Source organism: Onychomys torridus, unplaced genomic scaffold, assembly GCF_903995425.1.
Source record: "Onychomys torridus unplaced genomic scaffold, mOncTor1.1, whole genome shotgun sequence".
In the NCBI taxonomy this organism is placed as follows: domain Eukaryota; kingdom Metazoa; phylum Chordata; class Mammalia; order Rodentia; family Cricetidae; genus Onychomys; species Onychomys torridus.
This window is the reverse complement of record NW_023413738.1, coordinates 53,960-81,481: the sequence shown is the minus strand read 5'-3', so window position 1 is coordinate 81,481 and position 27,522 is coordinate 53,960. Positions and strand designations below refer to the sequence as shown.

General features: G+C 41.7%; 1 pseudogene; it reads left to right on the top strand.

The window, feature by feature from the left end:
- The first annotated feature begins 645 nt into the window (after positions 1-645).
- Positions 646-25,792, top strand: LOC118576456 (annotated as a pseudogene).
- Positions 25,793-27,522: the final 1,730 nt, after the last annotated feature.

The following is a 27,522-nucleotide window of genomic DNA, read 5'->3' as shown; positions in this document are numbered from 1 at the left end:
CCCCTTAAAGGGAAACAGTGTCTTTTGTGAGCTGAGTTTACTAAGAGTATTTTTTAAAGTTTGGTGAGCTCTATCTACGATACCCTGGCCTTGAGGGTTATAGGGTATCTCAGTGATGTGTTTAATTCCTAATTGTAAACAAAACTGTTTAAATTTATTACTAGTATATCCCAGGCCATTATCGGTTTTTACACATTTTGGCTGGCCCAGCACTGTGAAGGCATGTAACATATGATTAATAACATCTCTGGTGGCTTCTCCACTGTGAATGGAGGCACAAATAAATCCAGAGAAAGTATCTACAGTAACATGTATGAACTTTAATTTACCAAAAGAGGGAACATGGGTGACATCCATCTGCCATATTTGTCCAGATATAAGCCCTCTGGGGTTTACTCCATAATGGGGTTCAGGTATGAGCATCAGGCAATTTTTACAGCTTTTTACAATTTCCCTAGCCTGCTCCCTGGTAATTGAGAACCTTTGTCTCAAAATTTGAGCATTGAGACGATGAAGGTGGTGAGCCTCATGAGAGGCTGCTATCTGGTCATGTTCCAGATGAGAAATTAAGATAGAACGTGTGGCAGAATCAGCAATCTCACTTTCCTGAGCCAAGGGTCCAGGCAGGCCTGTGTGGTCACGAATATGGCCAACATAAAAGGGTAATGACCTCTGTCGGATTAACTTTTGCAGTTCAGAAAACATTTGGAAGGTAGAAGTAATAGGTTGAATTACTGGGACCATTTCCAGAGCCTGTAAGGCTCCTACCACATATCGACTGTCTGAATATAAATTAAAGGAGCAATTTTTAAAATCTTTAAAGACAACAAGTGCAGCATATAACTCCACCAACTGAGCTGACTTGAAAGGAGTTGTTATAACATTCTTTTGGCCATTGAAGACATAGGCAGCCCTGCCATTTTTTGACCCATCTATGAAAAGCACAGGGGAATCTAGGATGGGCTCCATTCTGGTATTTTTGAGAAAAACAGAAGTAAGGGAAAAGAATTATAGGAGTTTATTAATGGGCATCTGTGTATCAAATTTCCCTATATAGGTACAAACAAGGATGGCCCAATCAGGACTATGGGTACATAGCCATTCAAGCTGTTCTTTATCATATGGTATAATAATAACATCAGGGTCTCGCCCAAAGTATCGTGTGGAAGTTTTTATCCCCAGCACAATCAATTGGCAAACCAAAGAGGGGTAGGTGGGAAGGATTTTTCTTTTTGCAACAGGAAGGTATACCCAGAGTAAGGGCACGGGTTCTTGCCAGAGCAGGACCGTGGGGGCAAAATCTGTAGAAAAATGACCCGTCCTGCAGGCCAGGTTATTAGGTCAGACCCGAGGAGGCACCACCTGAAAGACCAATGCGGGCGAGAGAGGAAGGAGACCAGGCGTATAAAGAAAGACAGAGACAATCTGAGTCACATCAAGGTCTCATTTATTGCAAAGTAAAGCAAGCTTATATACTGGTGGATATGAGGGGAAGGGAGGGAGATGCAATATTTTAGAAAAGGGTTCAGGACGAGGTCTCTTTGGTCCAGTGCTCAAGCAACAGATCAATCAATTAGGAAAGGGTTGGGGAGAGGTCTCTTTGGTCCGATGCTTTGAAGAAGTGATCAATCAAACATACTCCAGTAAGTTTAATCTAAAAGTACACTTTGTGGTTTTTCTGGGAATGATTGTTTTTGCAATTCAATGGGTGCAGTTATGCCAGATCATCCAAGCAAGAAAAGTCAAGGCACAGCTATCCAACTTTTGGTTCCCAACAGAAAAAATGATCAAATATAAAGGTGAGGCTGGCTCAAAATATCCTGTGTATTGTGGGGCGATGGCTGACTCAATTTTTTGTGGTGCCTTTTCTGTATCTATAGTAAGATATCTGGGGGACTGAGGATCGGAATCCCCTTTGAGAATATCTTTGAGGGGAGGTACCTGTACCTTGGTCATTTTTAAATAAGGTCATAGCCAATTGATATCCCCCAGAAGTTTCTGGAAGTCATTAAGACAACGGAGCTTGTCTCTCTTGATCTGAATTTTTTGGGTATAAAGAAGGTCTGGATATAACTCAAATCCTAAAAACAAGAAGGGGTATTGGGTCTGTATCTTTCCTGGGGCTATATAGAATCCTCGGCCTTGAAGTAAAGCAATTATCTTTTGGGCTATATATTGTGTTTTTTCTTCAGACTCCCCTGCTATCAATAGATCATCCATATAGTGTATAATATAAGCATCAGGGTACTGGATCTTCACCGGGTCAATGGATGGAGCTACATATTTTTGACACAATGTGGGTGAATTGGCCATACCTTGGGGCAATACTTTCCATTGAAATCGGGTGTTAGGTCCAACATGATTCACAACAGGTATAGAGAAGGCAAATCATTTGCAATCCAGAGGATGCAGGGGGATAGAGAAAAAGCAATCTTTAATATCTATAACAATCTTAAAATATTTTTTAGGGATGGCCACAGGATATGGCAATCCAGTCTGTAACACCCCCATGGGGACCATAGTCTTATTTACTTCCCTAAGATCCTCTAATAACCTCCATTTTCCAGGTTTTTTTTCTTTATTACAAAGGTGGGAGTGTTCCATGGAGATGTGGAAGGCTCAAGGTGCCCTTGCTCTAATTGTTCCTGCACCAACTGGAGGGCAGCTTGAACTTTTTCCTGAGGCATGGACCACTGGTCTATCCAAACCAGGTCGTCAGACTTCCAAGTTATTTTATCGGCTTGGTGTGCAGGAGGAGCAGTGGTCCTTAGGAAAAAAGGTCTGTCCCTAATCCCCCTTTGTCTGGCTTGGGGATGGGCATGATGGGCTGAGTTTGCCCCTGTTCAAACTTTCCTAACCCTCTGCCAGGCAGAAATCCTGTCTTTAGCATGATTTGGGTCACTTTATCATTGGGACTCATCATGATGATCCCCATCTGTGTCATTATATCGCTTCCCCACAGATTTATTGGCAAACCTTCAACCACAAAGGTCCTTACTGTTCCAGTATTTCCCCCGGGATCCTCCCATTTTAGGAATCTAGAGCTTCGTAGTATATTTTGGATTTGGCCTATCCCCTTTAAATGTGTGGCAGTGGGCTCCAGTGGCCATGAGTCAGGCCAATATTTTTTGGCTATGACAGTGGCATCAGTGCCAGGCCGCCATCGCCACATGGGCCGTCTGTGCCAGAAGCCCCGCTGGGAGTTTCTGTTGTTTTTCCTCTGTGGCATATTTGCCCCTCCCCATAATCTTATCAGAAGACCATGAAGCCATCTGGGGACTTTTCTTATTTATGACTGCCTGTGTTTCAGCCCTGTCTATAAATTCAGCCTTCCAGGTCAAAAATTGACTCCGTGTTAAAACTGACTGAACCACCTTATTCCATTCATGAGGCAACAGCCCTTCCCCAGCCCTTCAAGAATTGAAATTGTGAAGAGCGAATTAATACCATAATTTTTGAATGCTGAGTGTAAATCCTTTAGATGTTTTATTTTTAGTTTTTTATATATAATTTGGTCAGTGTCATGATTCTCCACTGGGTCCTCCTCCTCTCCTTCCAAGGCCAAAGACCCCTGTTCCACAACCTCAGTATCTCTGTCAGCACTCTGAGTGGTGTCTGCCTGTTCCCTCACATCCTGGGATTGAGCGCCAGAGTGGGTCATTAGTGGGAAAGAGAGGGACACTGCAGTCAGTGCCCTTTTAGTCTTGCCTCCTTGGTCTCTAAGAGACCCTGCATTCCAGGTATAGCGGGGCCCATTTGTCTTGTCATTGTCTCCCTACAAATGGGAGCGCTCAGGGCGTTGGGAGTGGGAGTGACATAGGGAGGCAGAGAGTGCCAATGAAGGCTCCTCTCACCTATTTGGCGGCTATCAAAAAAGGCTTGGGACTGAGAAAAGGGAGGGGGATCATATCTCTCTCTTTTGTAATGTGCTGCCTCTTCATCCAGGCTGATTTCTGAAGAAGGGTCAAGCCAGTCATCGCCTGCTGCATTTTTATGAATGACAGGGTAGATTTTTTTTTATAGGATTTGACTGGAGTGGGAGGCTTTAACAAAGGAGGGATTAATTCAGTGGCAGGGATAGGCTCATCAATAAGGGAGGGGCACACGAGGCCGGGGCAGCTGCAGGGCTGCCTGTGATCCCGCTGCCGGTTTACTTTCACTTTTAGACGGAGCAGCCTTTTGAGTCTCTGCCAGGGGTAAAGCAGCTGTCTCTGTTTTATGTTCATTCTTTGGCAGAGCAGCTGCTGTGGCTCGGGACTCATTATCGGGCATCTAGCAGGAGGAGTCTGAGAGAAAATCCTCCGCAAGGGCTAATAAATGTGAAACACACCCGTCTCCCTCTGCCTCTTTTAAAATATCTCTGATCACACCATAAAAACGAAAGAAAGGATCAGGAACATTTTCTCCCTGTTTAAGTAATTTGTTGATGTCTTTTCCAACCTTATTCCAAGTTAGTGGGTGAATCCCTGGGCCATTAACTACCAGCCAAGGGCACTTCTCCTCCACAAAACAGAAGAATTTTATCAGATCCTTGTTCTTAACTCTTAGTCCTCTCTCCCTGAGATTGCCCTTCATTTCCTTAATAAAATAACCTCTTTTGATAGACCTTTGCCCATGGTTATGTGACGACTGTGCTTACCTCAAGACTCTCCCAGGTTGCAGGAGTGATGCAGTCCCGGCGTCTCTACCTTGTGTGGTCCGGAGCTCCGTCGTTATCCGTCGTCCGGTGGGTCACCGTGCCTCGGGCCCCACGTTTAGGCGCCACTTGACCCGTCCTGCAGGCCAGGTTATTGGGTAGAACCCGAGGAGGCACCACCTGAAAGACCAATGGGGGCGAGAGTGGAAGCAGACCAGGCGCATAAAGAAAGACAGAGTCAGTCTGAGTCATGTCAAGGTCTCATTTATTGCAAAGGGAAGCAAGCTTATATACTGGTGGATATGAGGGGAAGGGAGGGAGATGAAAAAAATTGTTAGAAAAGGGTTCAGGACGAGGTCTCTTTGGTCCAGTGCTTGAGCAACCGATCAATCAATTGGAAAAGGGTTAGGGAGGGGTCTCTTTGGTCCAATGCTTGAACAACTGATCAATCAAACATACTCCAGGAAGCTAATCTAAAAGTACATTGTGTGGTTTGTAGTAGGAATCTTAAAAGTTCTTATTAATGAAATCAAACCTGAGGCAGATTATTGGGGTGAATGCTGGAAGATCAGAGAAGCAGAACAAGCCACAGTTTTCTCACCCCACCAGTTACTCAGCTGGTCTTGTTTCCTCAGACTGCAAGCTTCTGAATCCTCATCCCAATGGCTCTCAGCTGAACTGTGCTCGAAAGCCTGAATGCTTAACCAGCCGAATGCTTTACTCACTACATGCTTTTTTCTCCTTAGTTCCTGGCCCTCATGCCTTATATACCTTTCTCTTTCTGCGCCCACTCCCTGGGGTTAAAGGTTATATTTCTGGGATTAAAGGCTTGGGTCACCATGCTTAGCTGTTTCTAAAGTGGCCTTGAACTCAGAGATCCAGCTAGCTCTGCCTCCCAAGTGCTGGGATTAAAGGTGTGTACGACCACCGCCCAACTTGTTATGGCTTACTCTTCCCATTTTCTAGCCACCATTTCTGGCTCTGTTCTAGTGGCTGTCTGTTCTCTGACCCCAGATATGTTTATTTCTGGGAACACACAATATTTCAGGGAACACAATACCCACGACAGTGGTTTTTCAGGGAATGATTGTTTTGCAAATCAATGGGTGCGGTTATGCCAGATCATCCAAGCAAGAAAAGTCAAGGCACAGCTATCCAATTTTTGGTTCCCAACAAAGTGGGGTTGTTATAACTCCAAAAATGTAAGGTTATTGATCCCCTGAGATTTTGTGAGAGTCTTGCAGATGAATTTTGGTGATGTAGGTACTTGGCTGAAGTTTTTCTCCAGAAGCCAATGACAAAGAGAAAATAAGTGTCTGAGAGAATGCCTGAAATGATCAATGAGCAAACCGAAGATTGCTGGTCCTCAGTATTTGCTGGTGTTCCAAATATTTTCTATTGCCAGGGAAGGCATTGCCTAGCTGCAAGGTGAGGGCAAGCAGGCAAATAGCAAGAGCTCTCTGCTTCCACGTCCTTTTAGAGGCTTCCAGCAGAGGGTGTGGTCCAATTTAGGGTGTGTCTTCCAACCTGAAGATCTGGATTAAAGGAGTGTGTTTGTGTGTTCAGGCCCTGTGATTCTGATTAGATGTGTTTTTTTTTTTTTTTTACTTCCAAAGTCTGTCCTTGAAATGGATCTACCTACATCAAATGAAGCAAAACCACTTCTCACTGTTTTGACCTCCATTTTAGGGTTTTAGTTAATGCCATGTCTTGTTAAGTTGGGAACCAACAAATCCACCTCAAGTTCATTTTGCTTACTGCAATTCATCTTAAATAATATATGGATGGTGTTCAGTCCTGCACAGCTGTTATTTCCTCTTCTCAGGGTTTTACACTAAATCCTCCCATTAACATGACCAGGAAAGAGGTGGTTCCTTACCCTACCAGGGCTCTCAATGTTCACAAAATGGAGATCTGGATGGAAGAATTTATGTATCGTGGTCGAGAAGCAGAACCAGGCAGCAACTCTGAAAGTGGCAGTCTTTTTTCATCCAGACTCACATTTCCTGGGATGGCTCCACAAACTTTCATTGGTGATCTTGACCCTCCCCCTCTGATTATCCTCCTTGTAAAAACTGTTCTTGATCCACTAAGGGTGTGTTATGAGAAGATCCTGAGTTCTTGACTCCATCATGGTGACTGCCATCATTCAGCTTCTCAATACCTCATAATTTTCATTCTCCACCTGTGAGTTCTGTCTTCATTAAACTTTGATCTTCCATGATTACTCTGTTGGCCCTAAGTGAGACCGTATTTTGGTTTTCAAATGGTGCAGTGTAGTTAGAGTTTTCCTGCCTGGCCCACAGTCAGGACCTATCTCTCTCACCCACCAGGCCCATAGATGCTCAGAACCAACCAAGTAAACACACAGAAACTTACATTGTTTAAAAACTGTATGGCTGTGGCAGGCTTCTTGTTATCTACTTCTTCTATCTTCAATTATCCCATTTCTATTAATCTATACTTTGCCACGTGGCTTGTGGATTATCATTATCTTATATCCTCCTTGTCATGGCGGCTGGCAGTATCTCTCCCCCTAGCCTTTACTTCCAAGAATTCTCTTCTCTCTTGTCGGGCCTATGCTTCCTGCCTGGCAACTGGCCAAACAGCATTTTATTTATACAGAGTGATATCCACAGCAGTGCAGAATATATTCAACAGTTATTGAACAAGGGGTTTTGAAACATTTCTTAGAATGTGATCTGTAAAATGCTGCCCACAACCATCATCTCTCTCTAGTTCATCATGTCTAGAGTGACTCACTAAGCCTAGAGGACAGGAAAATACCTACAGTGATTCAATCAACTCAGCCATCACCAGCCTAGCTCTCCTAGAAGTCTGGCTCTAATGCTGCTCATCCATCAGTCCAGGATAAATCAATCAATTGGTTTTCATCTCATAATTTTAAGTTTGTCATTTAGGAACCTTTGGAAGGTGGCTAACTGGTGGCCTCTGTGACTTTTCTGTATTCATTAAGGGCCATGATGGCATGGACCCTTTCCCTCAAATATGTCATTGGTAATGAAGGTAGACAATTCTCGCAAGACCCCTCATTTGTAAGTAAACCTGTAAGTTCTGAGCTTCAGTGAGCATGCTCCTGCAGTGTGGGTGCAATTCTCTCAATGGGGAACTGACTCCTGTCTTGGGCTCAAGTATAAGATCTTTTCATATAGTTTCTCACTCCACTAATGGAACTAATGCAGCATTTATTTCAGGTAGCATGGCCCAGGTCTCTTTGAGCCTATCTGACCAGAACAACTAGCCTGAAATTCTGGTTCCCAGATGCACATTGGCAGATGAGCTAGGAGAGCTGTGGGAGAATTCCTGATTCACAGACTGCTGCCTAGTGTTAGCTGGCCAGGAATTCCAGGCTCACAAGGCCACCTTAGCAGCTCGCTCTCCAGTTTTCAGAGCCATGTTTGAACATGACATGGAGGAGAGCAGAAAGAATCGTGTTGAGATCCCTGACCTGGAGCCACAAGTCTTCAAAGTAATGGTGGACTTCCTTTAAACAGGAACAGCTCCAGACCTTGACAGCTTGGCAGTTGCTGTGCTGGCAGCTGCTGACAAGTATGGCCTGGAGCAATTGAATGTCATGTGTGAGGATGCCCTCTTCAGGGTCCTCTCTGTGGAGAATGCTGCCCAAACATTGAGCACATCTCAGTGAAGAGGGGAAGGCAGTGTTGTAGGAGGTATCAAAGACATTGGGGGTACAGAAATCACAAAGTCAACTAAACATGTTTCATAGGGGCTCACAGACAATGAAGAGGCAATCACAAAGCCTGCATGGGTCTGAACTAAGTCCTCTGTTTACATACTGTGCTTGTTTATCTCAGGGGCTTTGTGGGAGCCCAACTGAAGGAGCATGGGGAGTATCTGAACTGTTGGTAGGATATTGGAAATGTTTCTTCCTTCTGATTTGGCTCCTTAAGCCTTGATATAAGGGTTTGTGCCAACTATTATTTCATTTTTTTATCTTGTGTTCATTTGATATCCCCAGAAGACCTTTGCTTTTCTGAACAGTAACAGAGGCGTAGTATCTATCTATCTATCTATCTATCTATCTATCTATCTATCTATATCTATATATCTATATCTATCTATCTATCTACATATATCTATATCTATATTCTATGTATGGATTAGAGTTATGGTAGACTACATTCAGGTGGGACTGTATGAAAAAGAAAAAATAAAAACAAAAAGAGGGAAAAATTAGAAAGACATTCGAGGTAGTAGTATTTGGACACATCTGCAAAGGAGCAGAGAATGTCTAGATTTTTGTCCCCTGTAAATGCCCATGAAAGTTGCCTTCATCAGAGGAGGAGTTCAATAATCAAGTAGATAGGATGACCCACTAAGTGTACATTCAGATTCTTTAACAAGCTATCCCAATTATTCACCAATGGGCCCATGATCAAAGTAGCTGTGGTAGCAGAGATGGGGGTTATGCATGGGATGACAACATGGATATCCACTCAGCAAGAGTGACCTGGTTAAAGCTGCTGCTGAATGCCAGATCTGCCAACAACAGAAACCAAAACAGAGTGCCAGACATGTCATCATTCTCCAGGCTGACCAGCCTACAAAGTCATGAAAGGATGACTACATTGGACCACTTCCTCTGTGGAATGGACAACACTTTGTCCTTCATGGAATAGATACTTATTCTAGTAATATATTTGCATTTCTTGCCTATAATGTTTTTACCAAAACTACCACACGGGGACTAACAGAATGCATTGTCAACTCTCATGGTATTCCACACAGTATAGCTTCTGACCAAGATACTAAATTCTCAGACAGAGAGGTGCAACTCAGGCCCACAATCATGGATTCCACTGGATGTACTAGGTACACCAACCTCCTGAAGCAGCTGTTATGAACTTTCAAGACATAGTTATAGAGCCGATGGAAATAGCAGTGTTGGTGATATTATTAAGGCCACCCCACGTAGTTAAAATGGAGGTTTATTTTGTGGTAAGTTACAAGTGAAGGGATTGGTTACAGGGTCTGGGAATGGTATAGAGCAGTCTGGAGGTGTTCTCTGGAGAACTCAGCTCAGTCTACCTCCAGCTTCTAGGGTCTAGAAATCACGAGAGTCGGCCCATTTGGATCTCAGGTCTTCAGGGTTCTCTCTTGGCCTGCCTTGTAGGCATGACAGTTACCAAAGCCTCCATATGTGTTGGAACTTCCAGATCAAAGCTGGAATGGTTACCCACTACATCGCAGCAACCCCAGAGTGGTGGTTTAGGATACCTTAGGAGGCAAGTTTCTCCATAGCCCAGATCCATGGGTCCAGGCACCATGTGGTAGAAAAGGAAATAATACCACTCACTATGACCCCTAGTGACCTCTTGGGAAAAAATTCTTCGTGATTCCATGACCTTATGTTCTTCTGGCCTCGAAGTTTTGATTCCAGCGTGATTAGCTGTGTGGGGCAGTGCTCCTGTTTGCAGCCACAACAAACATTCCATTGAACTGAAGCTCCAATTTCTCCCAGCCACTTTTGAGATTCTGGTGTACTTAATTCAACAGGACTAGAGGGAAATAACAGTATTAGGAGGGGTGACTGATCAAAATAAACATTGGGCAATTGGACTGCTCCTCCACAATGGAGGTAAGAAAGATTATGTCTGCCAAGCAAGAAATTCATTATAGCTCCCAGTGGTAAACATTTTCCAATGATTAAAGAGAATGAGAGACTTCAACAGCCTAATCCAGGAAGATGGCAAGTGGTACAGACAAACGAGGAATGAAGAAATATATCAAAACTCCATGAAAGGGGCCAAGATGGGTAGTGATGTTCTCACTGAAGTACAGACCCAAATATTTTCAGTCCAATTTAGTAAACTCTATTTTCTGCCATAATAGCTTTTCACCCCAATCACAGGTTTGAGAAGATAGCCAGGAAGATAGAAGATGTGGGTTTTTTATAATGCAGAAAATGCAAAACTAAGGGGTTTCCGATGGTTCGTATGGTTCTAGAGGAATTTTGGTGATATAGGAACTTGACTGACCAGTCTCACCAGAAGCCAATGACAAACAGAAATACTGTTTGAGAATCAGTATGACTGGTCAATGGAGAAAACAATGATTACTTGTTGGTTTATTTATTGTTGCTCAGCTGTCAAAAGTATCAAGATTGGGCAAAGACCCTGAATGCAGAGGGGCCATTGACCCAGACATAGCCTTCAGCAGCAATAAGGCCCTGAGGTCATAATACTCCTTTATTATTTTTATTATAGCTTTGAAGTACAATTTGGAATCAGGAATGGTAATACCTACAGCAGTTCTTTTATTGTTTAGTAATTTGTTAGCTATCCTATACTTTCAGTATTTCTATATGAAGCTGTAAATGGCCTTTAAATTTTTTTCCAATTTTATTTATTATATTTGTGTTTCAATTTTACATATCAGCCATGGGTTCCCCTATCTTCTCCCCTCCCAACCCCTCCCCTATCTTAAATTTGTGGAATGAATTGGATGAAATTTTGAAGGAAACTACTTTGAATCCATACCTTGCTTTTTGTAGAATGGCCATTTTTAGATGTTGATCTTATTGATTCATGAGCATGGGAGATCATTTTCTGATATCTTCTTCAATTTCTTCCTCAAAGACTTGAGGTTTTATGATGTCTTTCACTTGCTAGGTTAGAGTTAACCCAAAGATGTTTTATGCTATTGGATGCCACTTTGAAAAGTGACTTTCTCTGATTTCTTTCCATGTCTGTCTCTCATTTGTACATTGGTCAACTACTAATTTTTTATTATTATACTATTACTGAAAATAGACCTGTCCTTCAATGCATACTAACCAAAATTTTCACTACCTTAGATTTTTTCAAGCTTATTTTCTGAAAATTGTTATTAGCTATAGGAATTTCTTTGTTGAATTTTTTTACCTAACGTATGTGTATTATATTATCTTCTACAAGGAAATATTCTTTCTTTCTTTTATTGTCATTTGCCTTATGATTTAATAGAAAATTCAATTTTTTTATTTCATAATTTAATCTAATTTTACTTATCAGTCATAGATTCCCCTGTCCTCCCTCCTAACACCCCCTTTTCTGCACTCCCCCCATGCTACATTCCCATCTCCTCCATGGCAAGGACTCCCCTGGGGATTCAGCTCAGTCTGGTAGATTCAGGGGAGGCAGATCCAGTCTGCTCCTCCTTTCACCCAGGCTGATCAAAGTACCCCGCATAAGTCCCATGCTCCAAACAGCCAGCTCATGCACCAAGGACAGATCCATATCCCACTGCCTGGAGGGCCTCCCAAACTGCTCAAGCTAATAGACTGTCTCACCTATCCAGAGGGCCTGATCCAGTTGGGGGCTCCTCAGCTATTGGTTCATAGTTCATAAATTTCCACTAGTTTGGCTATTTGTCCCTGTGCTTTTTCCAATCATGGTCTCAACAATTCTCACTCATAAATTCCTCCTCTTTCTCACCAATTGGATCCCAGAGCTCTGCATCTACTTCTGTCAGTCATTGGATGAGAGTTTTACCACAACAGTTAGGGTGTTTGGTCATCCCAACACCAGAGTAGGTAAGTTCGTTCTTTCTCTCAACAATTGCCAGTTGTCAATCGTGGAGGTATCTTTGTAGATTTCTGGGGACCTCTCTAGCACTTTGCTTCTTCCTATTCCCATGGGATCTTCATTAATTATGGTCTCTCTTTCCTTGTTCTTCCTCTCTGTTCTTGACACGGCTGGGATCTCCTGCTCCCCTAAGTTCTCATTAAGAATTCAGTTGTTATATTGACTAGATATGTAGAGAGTCAGACTTCATCTCTTTCCATATTTTAGAAGACTTTTTTAAGTTTCTCTTATTTATATTGATGTTGACTATAGACTTGTTTTAAACTGTCATTATTGTATTTATGCATGTCACTTGTGTTCTCCCTGAGTTTCCTCATAAATGAGTGTTAGTGAAAAAAGTTCTTCCTCCATATAATGATATGATCATGAGTTAATGTCTTTCTGAGGTTTGGTCTTTAGGGAGTTTATATGGTCAATTACAATTTTATTTTTTCATATTGAACCTTTCCTACATATCTAGAATACAGTCTAGTTGATCATGGTAAATATTTTTTGAATATTCTGAGGCTTAATTTGTAATTATTTCATGAGTATTTTTGCTGCAGTGTTCATAAGGGAATTAGAGTGTGATTTTGTTATCTGTGTAATTTCAGACTCATGAAATAAATTGGGCAATGATCCTTTGCTTCTAATTTCTGGAATAATTTGAGGATGATGGACATTAACTCTTCATTGAATGGCAGGTAGATATCTGTGCCAAATGAATCTGGTCCTGGGCTTTATTTGGTAAAGAGACTTTTAGCTATCATGCTATTTTCCTTAGGTTTGTTGGTCTATTTAAAATACATATCTGATCTTGATTTCATTTTGGTAAGTGGAACCTACTTTTTCTGATTTTGTTTATCTTTGTGCCCCTTTTCTTTAATGAGTGTATAGTGTCTTAACTCATGTCTTCTGATTAGTTTTAAGTCAAGTCTATTTAGTTAGATATAAAAGCAACTACTACTTACTTCTTAGGTCCACTTGCTTGGAATATCCATTTCCAATTCTTTATCCTAAGATAATCTCTACCCATTAGGTTGAAGTGTATTTCTTGGATGCAGCAGAAGGATTCAATATCTTTCCAATCCACACTGTGTGACCTTTCGGTGGGGGAATCAAAACCACTGATATTGAGAGACATCAATCACCAATGAGGGTTGATTCCTAATATTTTGTTGTCTTTATTGTTCTTGTTGTAGTGGTGGTGTTTGTGTGTATGTGTGTGTTTCCCTACATTCCTTTACTGCTCTCAGATTATTTATTCTCTGTATTACTCATGGTTAAAGTGAATCTCCTTACGTTGGAGTTTCCTTCAACCACATACTGTAGGCTTGGATTTTTTCATAAATATTGCCTGAATTTGGTTTTTTTGTAGAATATCTTAATTGTTACATCTCTGGTTACAGAAAGTTTTGCTGGCTGTAGCAGTCTGAGTCTGCATGAGAGGTTTCTTAGAGTCTGCTGAACATCTGTATAAGCCACTTTTGGCTTTTAAAGTATCTTCATCCCCTGAGATTTTATGCCCCACAATAGTTTTGCGGTTTCTATTGAGGTTCCAGAGACAAGACATGAGACACCAGGATTCTCAGAGCAAGTCAGAGAAAAAAGAGTGTGGTGGCCAGTGTACTCTAGAAATGGTACAACCTGAGTTTCAGGGCTCCAAGTGTCCCTGTGATCATTCTCTGCCTAATTTTTTAGATGAATCAGACACCTGCCCCTGGGCTCTCGCCTCTGCATGAGGAATCTGATAGAAACATTTTGTTTAGACATATAGGGGAGATGGCCACATTTCTTACAAACAATGGTTTTTGAAGTGATCACCAACAAAACCTTCAAATTACACATATGATGAAGGGGTGTCTACTCCAGTGACCCTGAATTTTCCTGGTGAAGGGTCACCCATGCTACTAATTAGTCATCTGCACAAAGTCTACCAGTTGAATAATAAATCAAGGGGTCAAAACCAATGATGATTTATTGCATATTGACAGAAATTCGTGTTGGAACAAGACTTACTGAAGAGCAGGACTGGGAATGGCTGAGCTGATTTTATCTGAACTTATTTCTGTGTCCTTTAGGCTTAGAAAGTCTCTCTAAGACAGGACTAACTGTAGAGATAAGAGGTAAAGGGAACATACTACTGATCACACTACTGAGGGGGATGACTTCAAAGCACCTTACTCTGTGGTTTCTGTTGAAAACATTCTGCACTTAATGGAAATGAGCATAATCTTGCACTTTTAAAGACCATTAAAATGAGCAGAGCAGTTCTGAGGTTAAGCCCAGAACTCACCAGTGGAGGATGAAGAATATGAGCTAATGAGAAACTGAATCTGTTCAATCTAAGTGGTTGACTTGAGAAGGATTTAGGATATTTATAAACCACACCCTTAGTTGGATCTGGAAGACTGATTCCAAATAGAATTATCTGAGAGGCATCAGAAAGACCACCCCTAAAGATTATGGAGTCATTCTGGGACTGTGTGTCTGGATGGAATGAAAGTCAGGCAAGAAGATAGTAATCTCAGGGGTTCCAGGCTCTCCTTTCTGCTCACCATGTATCATACAGACCCATAAGAATAACACCTGACTTCTCATTTGAGACTCTAAAAGCCTGAAGGTCCTGGACAGATGTTATGCAGATACTATGAAACCATAGATGCCAACCCAGACTATTATACACAGAAAAACTCTCAACCAACATAGACAGAGTAAATAAAATATTCCATGATAAAACCAAATTTAAACAACTTCTCTCCACTAATCCAGCCCTACAGAAAGCACTCGAAGGAAAAATCCAAACTCAGGATGTTAGATACACCCTTGAAAGCACAGCAACAGATAGTCCCATACAAACAAATGCCAAAGAAGGGAAACATTCTTGACTTTTCATTCATTTCCAAAAGGGATATCCTAGGAGTGGAATTGCCAGACTCTGGCATCCTGTTATGCTTCAGGTTTGGTGGGACTGTCTATTTAGTAATTTTATCAACTTAGACTTCTTTAGACCAGGAAATGAAGATCCCAGTTTCTCCACAGACTCAACACTCATGGCTCTAACAGATTTTTAAAGAAAATGGAGATAGATAATTGTTGATTTTCATCTCTGTATTGACAAATAAAGTTGAGGGCCTCTTCTATTTCTTATTCATCCTTTATATATTCTCCTTAATAATTAGGTCTCTGTTCAACTCTTGTTTTAAAAATTATGCTGTATCTTTGTTTTAGTATTTTTTTCTTTCATTTAAATTTTGTTTCTTTGGTTTTCAGAGCTTAGGCCACTTATAAAGGACAGCCTCAACTCAAATGAACTGTGTTTCCCAAGACCCCCTTAAACTCCCTGTGTATTCCAGGATGCCACTGCAGATTATATTGTTCTTCCTTTGCCTCCTGAATATAATTACAGAAGGACAGCACTGTTTCCACGTTAGAAATCAGACTTTGGGGAGGGGATCATATTTAAGGATCTGGACTTTGAGGGATTCTTACTGAGTTTGTTTCTGTTTTGGAGATGAGATCTCATTTGGTATGCCAACACATATCTATCAAACACCCAGCACTCGTGCTGCCTCTGTTTCCTAATACAGGCCCAATATCACTGTTATTAAACACATGGAGAATACATAGTCATTTTGACTGATTTCAAGACTGGATCTTGAATCTTTGTTTACAATAACCTTCCTGTATAAAGCAGTTCTCCAGAGCCAGTATCAATGCTATGATGAGCTGCAGGCATTAACCACCACACACAATGAAATACAGCTTTCAGGCTGATTTGGTTTCTTTCTCTTTCTGTTTTGGAAAGGAAATGTCTTTACATAATCTTGGCTGTCTTGGAATCCAATCTAAAGAGCAAGTTGGACCAAAAAATGCAGAGATCTGCTTGCCTCAGGCTCCTGAGGGTTGTGATTAAATGCTTGACTTCTTTTTTTTTAAATCAATTTTTTTATTGATTCTTTGTGGGTTTCACATCATACATCCTGATCCATCTATCTCCCTGTCCCTTCATATCTGTACTCCCCCCTTAGAACCTCTCCCACAAAACAAAACAAAATTCAAAAGAGAAACAAAAAAACAAAACAAAACAAAGACAACCAAACTAAAAAACATACAAAAATAAAGTCCCACAGGGCAGTGGTGGCACACGCCTTTAATCCCAGCACTTGGGAGGCTGAGGCAGGTGGATCTCTATGAGTTCAAGGCCAGCCTGGTCTCCAAAGCAAGTTCCAGGAAAGGCACAAAGCTACACCGAGAAACCCTGTCTCAAAAAACAAAACAAAACAAACAAACAAAAACAAGTCCCAGAATGGAAGCTGTAGTGTGACACAGTGAGTCACACAATATACCCTTTACTCCATACATCTTAACTTGTAAGTCATCATTTCAATGAGTCATTGTTCTGGTTTGAGATCTCTGGCTCAATACTGGACATTCACTGGGACTCCTCTTGGATAACCTTCATTGTTGCCTTGTGTAATGAGCTCCTGTAGCTTTGAATCTGCAGGTCAAGCCCCTTCACATGGTTCAGCAGTTCATAAATGAGGTGTGTAAGCATGTGTAGCAACTCTTGATGTGGCATGGTGAAGGTATTCTGACTGCTTGAGGAGTCTGGCTATACCTTAAGCTACTAAGATAGCTCTAGCTACCTGGAGTTGGGGAATAGTGAGGGATGTTCTCCACACAAGATATAGCAATCTTGCTATCCTTTGGAGAGCTTCTAAAGCTGAGCTTTGCTTATCCCCCACTTATGAGGGCTTCTCAGCAGAGCTCTAAATCTTCTCTGGCCCAAGGTGCTGCTTCTTTTACTTCACTCTGGTAAAGGGGAAACCCTTGTTGAAACATAGCAATCTCCTCTGGCTCCAGTGAAAAGTTGTTACTTTTTCAGCTCTCCTTGCTCAGTACCCTAAAGGACTTCTCAGGAGGTTCTTTTGTTCTTCTCTGAATTGCTCAGTCCCCTAAGGGAATGTCTCTGCAAGATTTTTTTGTGCTCAGTCCTCTACAGGTCATCTCTGCAAGGTTCATCCTCTCTTTCCCAGTGAATGAACATCTTCCCACCCAAGATATTTTTTGAGAAAGAGATTTATTTGGGAAGGAGAAATCCAAGAGAGTGATTGCCTCTACCAGGGTGGGAAAGAACAGCTGACACCTAAACAGGCAGGTAGTTTATATAAGATTTCTTAGGGGGGGAGTTTCTTCAGGAGAAAGTTTTTTGCTCAGGGATTATTTAGTTTCATTGGTCAGGGGCAGAGATAGCTCTGTTTTCAGAGCCAAACTGTGTTTCTTTCAGTGGCTTTTCTAAGCTTCTTGGCTCTAATTCTAAGGCCAAGGCATATTTCTTTCACTGGCTCTGAATCTAAGGATAAAGTGTGTTTCTTTGTCACTGGTTTCAGAGTCAGGGCATGTTTCTTTGGTTCTAGCTTTAGAGATAAAGTGTTTCTCTCACTGGTTCATGTCCCAGATCAAGGCTGTGTTTCTTTCACTGGCTATGGGCTCTAGGTTCAGAGTAGGTTTCTTTAGCTAATCCCTTTTCCCTACAATGTCCATGTTGGGTTTGGCTAAATAGCCCTGGTTCTGAGGCTGGTGGTAGCTGGGTTACTCAGCCTGCCAGGTGTCCCTCATGGAAAAAACAGGGCAAGCTCTCCAGCATTGCTTTTGCTACCTCACCCACTGAAGATGCCAGCAAGGAATATGGTCACATTTCCAGCCCTTCTGCCATCATGCCATCTCACATTCACACACACACACACACACACACACACACACACACACACACACACAGGCACAATCTCCTGACCAATACCCATCAACATGATCAGATCTGCTGTGTTGTCCTGGTAAAGTACAGGGCCTGTTCTCCTGCGTATTGCAGCTGGTGAGGAGCAGGAACTTAGGCCATATAAGAAATTACAGAAAAGAGCAATACAGTTGACTGAATAATCCTGTTGTATTTTGTTAAGAATGTGTTCATACAGATATTTGTGGGGGTTTTTTCATTGACTTTATCATGTGATAAAACATCCAATAATAGAGTATCAATGATTATCAAATTCAAATTTGAGATAAAGAGAGTACATTCATCCAGGGACATCACCAACTATGCTAAATTATGATGCATTTGTGATTGTATTGGGTACAGTTATGTTAGGTGAAATTATAACTTGTTTAAATATATCCTTCATTTGGAATTGTATATGGACAAAAATTATGTTTAGGTGGAATTATGAGCTGGTTTTTGTTTTCATTTGGAAATTAAGCATAGCATAAAGATACATGATTGTGGGTGAAGCTGACAAGGGGTGAATTTGTAAAGGCTATTCTGGGTTGTGAACTTTATTACATCTGGAATTAATTAAAATCTTAAAATGAAGAGCACACAAGTGAGGGATATTATGATAAATTTGAAGTAGGAAGAAGCACTTCTTATCTGGATCTTGAGGCATGGAGACATACTCCTTTATTTTGGATCTTGATGGAAGAGGACATATTTTTAATTGGGCACTACCTTCTGCTGGGATCCTATAAAAACATAAGAAAGAAAAAGCTTGTGTTCTTTGCCTGCTTGCTGTTGCCAGGTGGCAAGTTTGTTTGCTAGCAGAGTCTACCCACGTGGCATTCAAACAACCACACTGACTGGTACTTCTGGAAGTCACCTTAGGTCAGAGCTGAACATGTCCTTGGATTGTTTCAGACTTTTCAGATGGAGTTCCAGGAACAGACCCTGTGCAGAAACAAGGGATCTGTATGCTTCAGCCACCAAGTCAGGATATGAGCCCACCATTGTATTCAGCCTAAGAACTTGGAAACATCAGAAGCATGAGCTGTAATGAAGTCTAGTGCCTGATTTTCAGCTGCTTTGCATTATACTGTTTAGCCAGTATTAGAATGTGGACAGCATTACCCACTGAGTGGTCCCTGGAGAGGGCATGGTCCCGTGTGAACTTCAAATGCTCCAGATCTTGTTTGCCAGCAGCTGCCAGTATAGCATCTGACATAACTGTCACATGTGACATACTGTAGAGGTCTGTTGCCTTCCCAGTGTAAATGAAACCCATCATTGCCTTGAAGACTTGTGGCTCCAGGTCATGGATCTCAACTCGGTTCCTTTTGATCTCTCCACATCATGTTCAAACATGGCTCTGAAAACTAGAGAGTGAGGTGCTAAGATGGCCTTGTGAGCCTGGATTTCCTGGCAAGCTACCACCAGGCAGCAGTTTATGAATGGGGAACTCTGCCAAAGCTATCCTACATCATCTGCCATTAAGTACCGGGAACCTGGATTCCTGGATTCTTGCCCTCATAAGAGATGCAGAAGGAGTCCTAAAATATGACCACCTTGCATAGGAGGGTGAGCTTGTCATCTTAAGAGAATCCAAAGCCCATGAGAAGACAAAAATCTCCAAAGATGAACTTTTTGAATCCCCAGTTTCAGTTTGCAGAAGCCTGATAACTCCTGGATTCTTCATAAATTATATTTTCTCTAATTTGGCAAGGAAGATCTACAACTGGAACTTTCCCCACAGTGGGCTCTATGGACACTTGCAACACTAAGTAATGTGACAGGTAATCTTTGCCTTATTCGTCAACCCTATCCAGGTGTACTTTCATACACCATTTGTTTGTCATTAGCTCCTGGTGAGAAAGTGGGATATTTAATGGCTTACCACATTCCCTACAAGCAATAATGGAAGTTTCAGATTGTCCACTAGTTGGAGAAATTCTGGATGCTGATCCGTGTGTAGCTCCAGCTCTTGGATACCAGGAACCCTCATTTATCTGCTTGTTATGGTTTGAAATCAAAGCTGATCCAAAATGAAGAACTGGTATTTTTTTCTGCTTCAACCTGGGGTCACAGTTATAATTATTTTCTTAGATGTTTAGTTTCTAAAGGGAAAGTCCAAGAATCCAGTGCTTACTCAGTCCAGGAGGTTGGAGAGCTCAACTGGTCTTCAGTATCTGTTGGATTTCCAGAGAAATATTCTCTAAAGCCAGGGAAGGAATGGACTTGCTGCAAAGTGAGGGCAAGCAGGCAAACAGCAACAGCAGAGGGTGTGGTTGAATTTAGGGTGTGCCTTCCAGCATCAAGATCTGGATTAAAGGTGTGTGTCTTCAGGTCCTGAGATCTGGATTAAATGTATAGCTCTTCCTACCTCCAACTACATATTGGAAGTGGATCTACTTCTGCTACTTAAGCAGAAAATCTCAGAGATGTGTCCTCCATTTTAGGACTATAGTTTTTTCCAGATGTAGTCAAGTTGGGAACCAAGAATAAACACCATAAGTGATTTTTGCTTTGTGCTATGTGAAGTCCTAAATGCTTCTCAGTTCAATCATGTTGACTGATTTGATTTAGCCTCTAATTACCTTATATTTCACGTTTTAAACTGTGAGCTTTGTCCTCTTCAAACTTTGAACATCCATGCTTACTCTATAGAAAGTATTCTAGTTTCCCGCAGAAGATAGTAAGCTGTTATGAGGAAGGCAGGATGGTTCCTGTTCTAATTGTGATCTATAAAATGCTCCCCACATCTATTATCTCTCTCCAATTCATCATGTTTGGGGGCACTGACTAAGACTAAAGGAGAGGAAAACAACTTCAGTGATTCAATCTACTCAGCAACTCCCAGCCTAGCTCTCCTGAAAATTTGGCTTCAATGCTGCCTATACCAAAGAACAGGATAAATCAGTCAACCGGTTTTGATCTCTGAATTTTTGGTTTCAGAGCTGGACTTATTGCAGGTGACTAACTACTAGCTTCTTCACCATGTGGATTTAGGCTCAGAGTGGTACATAATTTCCCTCAAATCTGTCATTTGAAAATAGGCAATCACTTAAACCCCTCATTCTCAAGAAAAATGCTCTCCCTTGTCAGTCCTGAGCTCCCCTGAACATGCTCCTAGAGAATGGGTGCCAACTCTCACAAGGGAACTTAGGCTCCAAGGAGCAGCAAGCACCAGCTGTCTCCCTATAGTGTCTCATTCCAGGAATGTGACAGGTGGAGCTTTTATTTGGAGTAGGTAGTTCACTGGGTAATCTGACAGAGTCAAGGTGTTCAGGACCCCAACAGGAGTTGGCACAGGTCTTAATTGACAAGAGTGTCCTCCTACCAAAGAAAGCCACTCATTACCCTAGGAAAACAAACTGAGAGAAACAGATGCAGGCAAAAGGACACACACAGGTGATGTGGAAATACATAATGAGACACACAGAGAGAGGAGAAAGAGAGATGGGAAGAAAGAGACAGAAAGATTGAGAAAGAGGGAGAATAAGTGAAAGAGAGACACTTTGAGAGACACAGAGAAGGAGATGGAAAGACGGTCAGAGAGAACAAATGAGACTGAGAAATAGAGGGAGACAGAGAGACACTGAAAGACCAGAGAGGGAGACACTATAATGACCACCTGAGGTGGTCTCTACACATTCATACACCTGAACAGACAGAATAGAAGTATAAATAAATATGTATATGTATATAATTATATATAATTACCTATATATTACTATAGATGTAATATTTGCACTACACACTGTATTACACTGTAGTGTAATTATTAGAATGACATATATGCTGTGTCCTGGCTAATCCAACAATGATGGGCTATGATCAGAAATTCAAGCAAACTCAGCACAACAACCCTCATACCAAGGCTGGAGGAGACAAGCAAGAAGGAAGAAAAGATTCTCAATAACAGGCAACAGAGTCAGAGGCACACCCTGCTCCCACTTTTAGGAATCCCACAAAACTCACAAAGCAAAACCACTACAACTTGTATCCAGAGGACATAGTACAGACACCTGCAGGCTCTATGATTGCCTCTTCAATTTCTGTAAGCCCCTATGAGCCCTGCTTATTTGATTGTGTGGGCTATATTCTATTGGTAATCTTGACCCCTCTGGACCCTCAATCCTTCCTTACCCTCTTCCTTGTTGTTCACCATGTTCTGCCAAATGTTTGGCAGTGGAACTCAGTATCTGTTCTCATCAGTTGCTGGGGAAGCCTAACTGATAAGTATTTGGCTAGGTGCCAATCTCTGAGTATAAGAGAATATTATTGGGTATTATTTCATTGACTTTTTTTGTCAAATGTCTTGTTCAGTTCCATCTAGGTTTCTGTGCCACCCAATTTCTGGTTCCTGACCATCCACACAGTATTGGGCATCAGCAACCTTTCTTGGCTTCACTTTCAAGATTGACCAGTCATCGATTCATGTCTCCCACAAGTTCTGAGCCAAAATTATCCCAGGAACTCTTGCATGCAGGTTGCAGGTTCAAGGTTCTGTGGATGTGTTTGTGTCTCAGTTCCATCACTGGTTTACCAAAGACGGCTGGTTCAGGCTTGTTATCCTACATTACTAGGAGTCCTTCCTAAGGTCACCCTCAAACATTACAGGAAGTTTCTACTGCACTAGGTTTCCACATCTCTACTTATATTTCGTCCAATTCCAGTTGTCTCTTCTGTGTTCTCTCCCTCCACCCTTCACTCCCCTTGGGAGGTCTGTGCTGGCAATGTCAAATACTTGGTTTGCAAATAAAGGGTCTGGCAGGGATTGTCTAGCTGCATTTCAAATCACACATTTGATAGAATAAATACCTGCCACACTGACATCAAACCCACATAGAGAATAGTTACTGATGTTACTGGTTTTCACCTGCCAAAGGTTCCTAAGAGGAAACAAAATTTTAGTCATCAAAACCAATTCACTGATTTACCCTGTACTGAGTGATGAGCAGCATTGGAACCAGACTTGCAGGAGAGCTAGGCTAAGATTGAATCACTGAAGATATTTTCCTGTCCTCTCAGCTTATACCCTCTTGATGTGATGTACTGGGGAGTGATGATAGATGTGGAGAACATTTTATAGATCACATTCCAAGGATAATGATCTCAAAACGTCTTCTTCAGTAACTGTTGAATATACTATATATCCTTTGGAAACCAGAATACTGTCTCCCTTTTAAGGTCCAGCAGAGTAAGCAAAGAAGTTCTAAATTTAAAGATGATAGAACTCACCAGTGGAGGATGAAAATTATGAGTTATTGAGAAGCTGAATCTTGGCACTCACCATGATGGAATAGAGAAGCACTAAGGATCTTTTCATAGCACACCCCTTTTTTATTTTATTTCTTTTTTTTTTTGGTTTTTTGAGACAAGGTTTCTCTGTAGCTTTGGAGCCTGTCCTGGACTAGCTCTGTAGACCAGGCTGGCCTCCAACACACAGAGATCTGCCTGCCTCTGCCTCCCAAGTGCTGAGATTACAAGAGTGTGCCACCAACACCCATCACACTCTTAAGTGGATATGGAAGAGTGTTTCTAAGAAGATGTATCTGAGGGTAAGGGGCAAGATCACCAATGCAAGTTGGTGGAGCCATTTTGCAGATTGTGAGTCTCATTGAAATAAAAGGCCAGAAATAATACATCCAATTTCAGAGGTTTTTGCCTGGCTCTGCATCCTGCCCACTCTTATAAATTCTCCAACCATGGTCTCCATCTTGGGAACACTGAGACCCCTGAGAGGGCAAAGGAAACACATCTTCCCAGATCCAGGTTATAGGAGGAATTAGTACAAAACCCCAAGAAGATTAAATAATGGCTTTGTAGGAATGCACAGCATATTTATTTTATGGAAGATGAATCCCACTACGTAAAGTAGTCTTGTGATGGTTTTTCTTATTTCTCAAGGTGACTACACCTGGAATTATCTAAAATCCTAATATTCAGGGCACAACAATGAGAAATGTTGTACATAAGATAAGCAGGTACATCCACTTCAAGTACAGACTTAAGAGATAGAAAGAAACAGTTAACCCGGATATCAAGGCCTGAAGACACACACCTTTAATCCACAAATTGAGGGTGGAGGACACACTCAAAATTGGGCCACACCCTCTGCTAGAAGCATATAAAAGGACATGGAAGAAGGAGGGTCTTTCTCTTTGCCTGCTTGCCCTCAACTTGCAGCAATTCCATTCCTTCCCTGACATTAGAAAATTTATCTTTGGAATTCCAGCATATACTGAAGACCAGTCAACACATTCAACCTCCTGGACTGAGTAAGTACCTGATTCTTTGACATTTTCTTCATGGCTAGCCAATGTGGGATTAATAGGACTGCAGCCTTTAGTCATTCTAATAAATCCTCTTCCTCCATACCCAGAGAGATTCCTTGTTCATGTGTCGTTACTTTGGAAAACTGAAGTACAGTATTGATATGAGTGTATAAAATGATCCAATTTTTAAAAAGTTGTACTTAATGGTCAAACCTAGTTACCTATTGAATTAAGATTCATTCTAGGAAAAAAATTGGAATAATGTAACAGTCTCTAATAGCCTAGACTGTCTTCTCTGAATCTACTATTGAAATCTTGATAGATAATTTCAGAGACTCAAGTTTCCACACTCATAGAAGAAGGAACAAAAGCGAAACAAAAACTAAAATCTAAATCTTTATATTATTGTGACCCGCAGGGTAGAGAGAAAACAATTGCTAGTTCTTCCTTTTGGATCCAGTTTAATCTTGAAACTACTTCCAGGCAAATGTCAGAGGACGGTATAGCCCAGAGCTAGGATCACCATCCAGAATTTCTCCTACAGGTATTCTGGAGGAAATTCGGGAACACATTAAAATCCCAACTTTCTCAATAGGAGCCAATGACAAATAGTGGTTGAGAGTAAACCCGAAGGGAGTGGATGAAGGAAGTATAAATTACCTGTCAGTTTGCCTAGTGTTGCTCAGCTGTCTTAAGAGTCATATTTGTGCAAAGTCTTAAACACAGAAGGAAAGAAAATCCAAGGAGGGGAAGCTAGAAGGGCTTTAGGTTCTTGCCATGCTATGACTGGGGATTCCAAATGGTCATCCGTTGAAATTTCTTCTTGTCCCATGCTTCTTCACTTCTCCCAGATGATGTGTTCATCCTTCTCTGCAAGGTGAGTGTGGTCCAGGACTTCTTCAACATCTCTGTCCAGAACACAATGGCAGGGATCCAGGTTCCCAGCTGCACACTAGAAGATAAGCTAGGAGAGTTGTGGGAGAATTCCCAATTCACAGACTGCTGCCTGAAAGTAGCTGGCCAGGAATTCTGAGCTCACAAGGCCATCTTAACAGCTTGCTCTCCAGTTTTCAGAGCCATGTTTCAACATGATATGAAGGAGAGCAAAAGTAGCCGCATTGAGATCCATGACCTGGAGCCACAAGTCATAAAGAAAATGATGGACTTCATTTACACTGGAAAGGCACCAGATCTGCACAGCATGGCAGATTCTGTGCTGGCAGCTGCTGACAAGTATGCCCTGGAACGTTTGAAGGTCATGTGTGAGGACGCCCTCTTCAGGGATCTCTCTGTGGAGAATGCTGCCCACACTCTCTTCCTGGCTGACCTCCACAGCTCATGGAAACTGAAAACCCAGGCAATGCATTTCATTACAGCTAATTTTTCTCAGGTCTCTGAGACCTCAGGCTGGAAGATAATGGAGGGATCATACCCCCACTTGGTGGCTGAAACATATGGCTCCCTGTCTACTGCACTGGATACTTTCCTGGAGCCTCCACACAAACGCATGAAGCGATCATAGATCCTGGTCAGCTGTGACCTACACTTGTCACCCAGAAGCAGCAGTCAGTGTTGTTACTAATGACACCTTGATAGACTATGGGATTTGTGGAGCATATTCAGTGAAACTATGGAAAGACAGATGGTGTTTCAGCCTTTAATACAGCTGTTAATGTGTTGAATAGCAGGTTAGGTTCAGAGAGACTGGACTCTTTTGTACTTTATGGATTGATAATTTGTCCATTGAGATGGAAACCATGATTTAATATAGTTACTTGCTCCATGCACCTCCCAAGAGGGTTTCTTTGGAGAAACCTGTCTGGATTCGACTGAGAACAATATATTACGAAGGGCTCAGCAAAGGACCAAACAAAAATGAATGTTTCCTTACAAGAGAAGTAGAATACAATGAAGCCTTTTTTTCTGAAAACCAGTGTATGAGACTGAGGAAATAATTCAGGTGCCAAAGCAATTGTTGCTCTTGAGAGGACAGTCTGTTCAGTCCTCCTCTTGTCTCCATGGGCACATCCATCTCTGTAGACCTTGCTACCCAAATACAATATCAAATGAATAAAAATTTTAAATTCAGTTAGTGGATTCCAGTGGTTTTTCTGTTTGAAGTATTCTATTTTCATCTATCTAGCTCTTCTCAGCTGTGGAAGTCTATGCACGGTCCTTACTCCTACACACACACCAAATTCAGTGAAATGATCCCTAATTAAATTCTGATTCACTCATAGATTGGTGCCTAGCCCAGTCGACATCAGTTAGGCTTTCTCCAGAATATGATGAGTGAGCATACTGAGGTCCACAGCCAAACATTAGATAGAGCTCAGGGAACCTCAAGTAAGAGAAGACAGGATTGTAGGGTGGATCAAAGATATCAGGTAAAGGAGCACACAGATCAAACTAAACAGGGTCCATGGGGTTTCTCAGACACTGAAGTGGCAATCACAGAGCATGCATGGGTCTGTACTAAGTCCTCTGTGTACACACTGTGCTTGTTTAGCTCAGGGGTTTGGTGGAGTCCTAGCAGCAAGAGTATGGGAGTCTCTGACCTGTTTGTATGAACTTGAAACCTTTTCTTTCTTCTGATTTGGCTCCTCCAGCCCTGATAAGAGGGTTTGTGCCTACTATGATTACATATTTGTTATCTTTTTTTCATTTGATATCCCCTGGAGTCCTGTGCTTTTCTGAAGGGAAACAAAGGAGTAGTGCATATATGTGGAGTGGATGGAGGGGAGACTATGTTCAGATGGGATTTTATGAGAGAAGAAAAAATAAAAACCAAAAAGAAATAAAGGAATATTAGAAATACATTTGGGACAGAAGTATTTGTACAGCTCTGCAAAAGAACAAAGAATGTGAAAATCATTTTGTCCCCTTTAAATGACCAAAAAATGTGTCTTCAGTAGAAAAGGAATCCAATAATCAAGTAGATAGGAAGACCCAAGAGATGGACCATCAGTCACTTTTCAAGGAAATCATTGGTATTGGCTCATGGGCCCATGATCAAAGCAGCCATGGTAGATGAATAGAGGTTATCTCTGACATCAAAAACCTAGATATCTATTCATCTAGACTGACCTGGTTACAGGTGCTGCTGAATGCCAGATCTGCCAACAGCAGAGAATAACAAAGAGCCCCAGAGGTGTCACCATTTCCCCAGTCTAGCCAGCCAACTACTTCATGTCAAGATGACTACATTGGGACACTTCCTCTGTGGAATGGACAACATGGGATAGGATTTAC